This window comes from Elaeis guineensis, chromosome 2, assembly GCF_000442705.2.
Source record: "Elaeis guineensis isolate ETL-2024a chromosome 2, EG11, whole genome shotgun sequence".
Taxonomy (NCBI): Eukaryota; Viridiplantae; Streptophyta; class Magnoliopsida; order Arecales; family Arecaceae; genus Elaeis; species Elaeis guineensis.
The window spans coordinates 6,682,113-6,689,516 of NC_025994.2; positions in this window are offsets into that span (position 1 = coordinate 6,682,113).

Below are 7,404 nucleotides of genomic sequence, written 5' to 3' on the forward strand. Positions count from 1 at the left end.
ATAGTTTTGGTGTGCCCTAGGATTTTACTATATCACTACTGATTTTGATGGGCAGCTGGTTGATCTATTGAGGACTCATGCTCCACCCGAATCAGCAGTAGCAGTGGTAGCAGCATCATCAGCAGCAGAGGCAGCAACTGAGATAGTAGCAGAGGATCTTGCCAGGCCTTCTAATTTGCAGCCACCTCAGAGTGCACCTATTTAGCCTTCTACTTCCACTCAGCCACCTCCTAGACCCATTAGGACATACACTCGAGCCACTGCAGGAGGACCTTCTACTCACACTAGGAGTAGGAGATTAGGTTTCCTTGTGACTAGGTCTAGTTCCTCTGCCACTCTTTAGGTTTTATCAGATGAAGATCAGACCTAGGTTATCTTCTGGACTTAGTTATGATGTTCTTATTTCTATGTATGCTCTCGGACTTAATTTATGTTTTTAGTTGTATGAAGGTATCAATGATGATTTTACTGTATGTGTTCCATTTCTTATATATAGTCCATTCTTCTATGATTATTGTACTTCTTTTCTACATTAATGAATGCTAACTTCTATATTTCATTCTTATGAGTTTGATGATGACAAAAAGAGGGAGAAGAAAGTAATGACTTAAATCGGCAAAAACGGCACATAGCATTTAAATTTGGCACATAAATAACTTAAATTGGCATAAGTGGCACATAGCATTTAAATTTGGCACATAAATAACTTAATTTGGCATAAACAGCACATAAAGCATTTAAATGGCTTAGATTGGCACAAAGCATTTAAATAAGCTTAGATTGGCACAAAGCATTTAAATAAGCTTAGATTGGCATAAAATGGCACATAAAAAATCTTTAATTGATGGCTTAAATTGTTTTTAACAAATAAATAGGGGAAGGATTCTTATATCTGATATGATTATTGATACTTAGAAAAAGGGAGAAACTCTACCTATGATCTAAATTTTTGAATTAATTTGATCATAACTCCAAGTCTTCCCTTAAGATGTCAAATTAATATGAAATGATGATGATAAGTTTATTTCTTTTACTTTGAATTGAAAATACTATGCATGCACTCAAAAATTTTATCATCATCAAAAAAAGAGAGATTGTTGATCCTAGATTTGATTTTGATGAATAACAAAATCTTTGAGTATATTTTGGTAGTAATGAATTGATTGTGTGTTTAAGAGAAGTTTCAGGAAGCTAGGATCCTATCTCAATGAAGTTTTATATTTTTGAATGGAAGATTCAAGAAGAAAGAGTTAAAAGAGATCAAGCCAAATATTTTTTAAAAGAATAGAGCCTTGAGCCGACTCAAGAGGATGATAAGTCAACTCTGGCATGCATTCAGCATTTGGCACAGATCTTGAGTCGACTCAGGCACGGTATGAGTCGATATACAAATGGGCTCTGGCTCAAACAGGATAGAAGCTGATATTTTGAACCTTATTATTTGAGTCGACTCAAGCACAGTATAAGCCGACTCAAATATGAAAGGACTGGCATCAACACAGAAAAGACAGAGAAGTTATTTCTGATCCTGTCGAATGAGCTGACTCAAGAAATTTATGAGCCGACTCATGAGGACCTTATGTTGACTTAAGAATTCGATGAGTCGACTCATCAGCCTCTGACAGGCTTAATGGCTAGCTTCCAAAACTTTGCAGAATTACTCCGGGAAGCTCCAAATGGCTATTTCTCACCCTCCAATAGCTATAAATCTATTTTTAGTGATCCTAACCTGGATTAGAAGAGTCCTAAGTGACTATTAAAGCAAGAGAACAAATAAAAGTGAAAGTACAAGGAGAGAAAAATTAGATATACATTGAAAAAAATAAATCAGCCCTCAAGAGAGCTTTCAAGAGAATTTACTTCACTTCAACCACTCCCATTGCAATGCATTCAAGTCTTCCTCAAGAGAAAGAAGAGAGCTTCAGTTCTGAAAAGGGCTTCTCAACTTCTCAACTTGGGCATCTTTGTTTTCACATCAGCTGATTAAAGAAGTTTGTGATTGTATTTAAATTTTTATACTTATATTTTCTACATATCAAGTTTCAATTGGGATTGAAACTTGGGGAATAGGCTCATTCAAGTCTTGAATTGGATTCATACAAGCCTAGGAGTAACTTAGGGATAGATTTTAGTTGATGAGCTCATAAAATCAACTAGATTCAGATTGTAAATCTAAAAAATAATCTTGTTATAATCTGTAGATTATAGTGAAATTTTTAAGAAAGTTACTTAGAAAGTAGACGTAGGTGTTGAGGATTGACACCGAACCACTATAAAACTCTTTGTTTGTATGTGTGTGATCTTATTTATCCTTTATATTTATTTTCTGCTCATTAATTCACTGCACTTATAGCATAGATATTTTTGTTCTGCACATACCTTCTTGAATTTCTAAAAGTTTTGAAAAATCCAATTCCCACCCCCCTCCTCTTGGGTTGTATCTCCGGGCAACATCATCTACATAAATCTGTACTACTAGCAAATCATCATTTTTTTCTTTAAAAATAGTGTTATGTCTATACTATCTTTTGCAAATTCATTTTTAATTAGAAATTTATTCAATCTTTCATACTAAGCATGGGGTACTTGCTTCAAACCATATAAAGTTTTATGTAATTTGAAAACATGGTTTGGAAAGCTATGATCTTCAAAATCAGGTGGTTGTTTGATATAATTTTTTTTTAAATGAATCCATTCAAAAATATATTTTTAACATCTATTTAATATAATTTAAAATTTATAAAATATATAAAGATAAGTAATAATCTAATAGCTTCTAATCTAGTAACAAAAGCATAGATCTCATCAAAATCAATATCTTTTTCCTAATTATAATCTTTAGCTACTAGTTTAGCTTTATTTCTTATAACAATATCATGTTTATCTAATTTATTTTTGAATACCCACTTAGTTTCTATTATTGGGTGATCATTAGGTCTATCAATGAGTCTCCATACCTTATTTTTTTAAAATTGATTTAATTTTTATTGCATGGCAATCATCCAATTAGGAATATTTTTAGTTTCTTCAATAGTTTTAGATTCTATTTGTGATACAAAAGCTAAGTGATTGTTAATATTTCTCAAAGATGTATGGTGCGGACACCACAGCCATCAAAAATCGACAACATGATTTAAATTCGATTTGGATCGAAGAAGCCTCATTAGATTGATTCTACTTCAGTTATTTATTTTCAGTCAATAAATTTTTAATGCATTTAGCTTTGGGTCTATAGGGCCATATTTGGATTTGTCTACGTCACCTTTGGAGCCATCACTCTCCACATGCCAAGAGAAGAAATATGCATGCCAGCATGTGCCGTGTTCATGCCAAGTTGTGTCAAGCATCAAGCATCCACATGGAGTTTCATTTCTTCCCTAGAATTCCTTAAGAGTTCTTGGCTACTTATTTATTTTGTTGAAAGCTGATTTCTTTCCCATGATAGGTTATTTTATCACATATAATACTTTACTTTTTTGTGGAGGGCTAATTTCTTCCTTATAAAAGATAAGAGATTCCTAAAGAAATAGGACCCTTAGAGTTCTATATAAATCTTTATATCTTTCATGAAGAGGACAATAAATAATTTTACAAACTCCACAAATACTTGTGTCAATCGCTCCGAGAGAGAGAGGGTGTGAGACCCAAAATTGCCCCACAAGGGGAGGGTGTGAGGCCCACTTTCTATCCTACTCCTTCTACTTAAGATCCAATATTTCTGTGACTCTGATTCGACTCCACCATCTACCCACGCAAGCCTATCCCGTCAAGAGAAGATCTGTCTCCTTCAGAATTTTTATCTATCGTGCTGAGAGAAGGAGTGATTTCTTATTCTACAGATCATATGCTGTCAAGGACCTTCGTTCCTTATCAGTTGATCTTTGATTTTTTTTTTAATCCGATGTTGGTAAAGACCTAGTTCTTTATCGATGGATCTGTTTGGTTAAAAGATTAAGAGCCCTAATCAGAGTAATTTTTTAACTACCACGATCTGAATTCTTATCATCTTCTTAGATTTTTCTCACAGGTTTAATATTTTATTTTCTCTCGTTCCATTCATTATTTTTTTTTGCATTTACTCATGAGCATGTTTAATTTCTGCTATCTGTTTATGAAATTCTCTATTGCTAGTTGTTTACTGATCTCTCGAATGGCATTCATCTATATCATTTAGATTGATCTTGCTTTAGTCTTGTATCAATCAATCACGTCTCCTGAGCAGAGTATAGGCAACTATACTGTCTGTCCTGAAAATAATGAGCCCCTGGCTGGATGTGATTTGTTGTTGATGAACAGAAGAGAGCTTGATCATTAGGTTTGATTTTTTTTTTCTCTCTTCTTTAGGGTTGTCCCGCATCAATTTGGTATTAGAGCCGATTGATTAGGGCTTTAGTTTAAATTCAGCAATTTAAATTTCTGCAAGTTAAATTTTTGCACTCTAAATTTTATATTTTATTTTCAAGTATTTTAATTTTTATTACACCTTATTTCTACATCCTAGAGTTGCATGACCACTAGATCAGATATCTGGTACCAACATCCTACTTTTCCACCCAACACCAATATGGATCTCAATATAGCAGCCATCATTAATGCTCTGACTGAAAAGTTTGATGATATAAAAAATTTTATGAAAGCCATGGATGAGAGAATAGTGGTATTAGAAGAAGCTAGGCAGAAACAACCTGAACCTGAGTCTCCCCGACTACTTATAGGACAAAGAGGTAGAAATCTAGAACTTGATCGACCTATAGGGGCACGCCCGCACCATAACCAATTCGATCAAGATGAGCATATTCTTAGGAATGTGAAGGTCGAAGCCCCAAGTTTTGATGGTTGTCTAGATCTGAGAGAGTATCTAGATTGAGAATCAAATATGGACTACTATTTTGAATGGTATGAAACGTCTGAAGCAAGGAGAGTTAGGTTTGCTAGGATGAAATTGGTTAGGCAAGCCTAACTTTATTGAGAAAGTGTTGAGCGTCTTCTCAATCAGAGAAGACAAGATCCGATAGAAACCTGAGATGAGATGAAAGAAAAACTCAGAGAGAAGTACCTCCCCACCTCTTACTAATAAAGACTTTTAGATCAATGGCAGAGGCTTACTCAAGGGAATAGATCAGTCACTGAGTATATCACGAGATTTGATGAATACCTCATGAGATGTGGAGTAGCTGAAGATAGGGTTGTTACCTTATCTAGATTTAAAACTGGATTACGAGAGGATATTCAGTGTGAGCTCTTTCTACGAGAGGTAACCACGTTGAAACAAGCTAATCAACTTGCCTTAGACATTAAAAGATTTTCTAGATATTCGACTCTCCGTCATCCTGAACCCAGTCGAGTAACCCCTTCTGGATCGAGACCTAATATTAATCAAACTCCTAGTAACGAACCTCCACTTACAAATCCTATTGGAAGAAAAGAAGATAAAGAAAAAGAAGCTATAGGAGAGTTATCAAAAAGAAGTAGTTCTCGATTTCATTGCTTCAAGTGCCATGGTTACGGTCACTTTGCTGCACAATACCCCAACTGATCATTATTCATAGAAGAATTAGAAGGAGAAACTCTAGAAAATATTGAAGAGAAAGTTTATGAAACTGATCCAGATTTAATCGAGAAATTTAAGAGTACTGAGGACATCCTAGATTATGCCGTACCTGAGTCAGACCTTAGGCTTGGAGTCATTAGGTATGTCCTAGCACAAACTAAGAAAAGTGAAGACTGGCGTAGGACCTCTATTTTTCATACCTTCATAAAATTTAGCGATAAAATTTGTAAGGTGATCATTGATAGCGATAGCTGTATCAACGCCATCTCCACCGATATGGTTAAGCGATTAGGATTAACTTCTGTGGATCATCCCAGTCCATACTGTGTGTCTTGGATTGATTCCTCCTCTATTCCCATCAAATTTAGATGCCATGTGCCCGTCCAGCTTCATTCCTATCAGGATCATGTGTGGTGCGATGTCTTACCCATGAAAGTCGGAAGTATCATATTAGGTTGGCCTTAGCTATTCGACAATGATGTTGCGATTTATGGCCGAACCAACTCCTGTAGCTTTACTCATCAGGGTAAGAAGATTATGATTAATCCTTCCCCACCTAAGGCTACTAATAGAAAGATAGGTGATGGACCAAAAGAAAACCTCAAAAAGAAAAGCCTCCATCTGCTAGGTGCTAAAGAATTAGAGACGACCATGAATGAAGGATCACCGGTTTGGATGCTTGCTACTAGAGAAGTTCATGAAGATTCTAAGGTGGATTATCCTAAGGTGGATTACTTACCACCTATGAGAAATATTCAACATGCTATTGATTTAGTTTCTGGATCTATCCTACCCAACTTGCCCCACTATAGGTTGAACCTTAATGAGCATGCCGAGCTACAAAGGTAAGTTGGAGAGCTGATAAAAAAAAAATTTATGAGGGAGAGTTTGAGTCCTTGTGTGGTTCCTACACTACTGACTTCAAAAAAGGATGGTACATGGAGGATGTGCATAGATAGCCATGCCATTAACAAGATCACCATTAAGTACCGCTTCCTCATCCCTAGGTTAGATGACATGTTAGATATGATGACCGGATCCACTATCTTTTTTAAGATTGATCTTAAGAGTGGTTACCATCAAGTAAGGATTAGACCGGGAGATGAGTGAAAAATTGCTTTCAAGATAAAAAATGATTTATATGAGTGGATGGTAATGCCATTTGGATTATCTAATACCTCTAGTACCTTCATGAGGTTGATGACCCAAGTATTACGACCATTTATAGGAGTACTTGTAGTTGTATATTTTGATGACATTTTAATCTATAGTCGAACTAGGAAAGACCATCTAGATCATCTCCAAAGAGTGTGTCAAGTTCTTAAAACAGAAAGTTTATATGCTAATCCTAAGAAGTGCACTTTTATGACAGATCATATCATCTTTTTAGGTTTTGTTGTTACCTCCAATATAGTATCTGCTGATCCTGAAAAGATTAGAGCAATAGTTGAGTGGCCTGTGCCCAAGAGTGTGCATGACGTGCGGAGTTTTCATGGATTAGCAACCTTTTATTATAGGTTCATAAAAGGGTTTAGCACCATAGTCGCTCCCATCACTGACTGCATTAGAAAGAAAAAATTTGAATGGACTAGGACAGCCAATAGAGCATTTCTAGACATCAAGGACAAGATGACCCATGCCCCAATCTTACGTCTTCCTGATTTTTCTAAGGTTTTTGAAGTAGTGTGCGATGCGTCAAGAGTTGGGATTGATGGTGTCCTTAGTCAAAAAGGTCATCTGGTAGCATACTTTAGCGAGAAACTTAACGATTCTAAACTCAAGTATTCTACCTACGATAAGAAGTTTTATGCGGTAATCTAAGCTTTAAGATATTGGAGGCATTACCTACTACC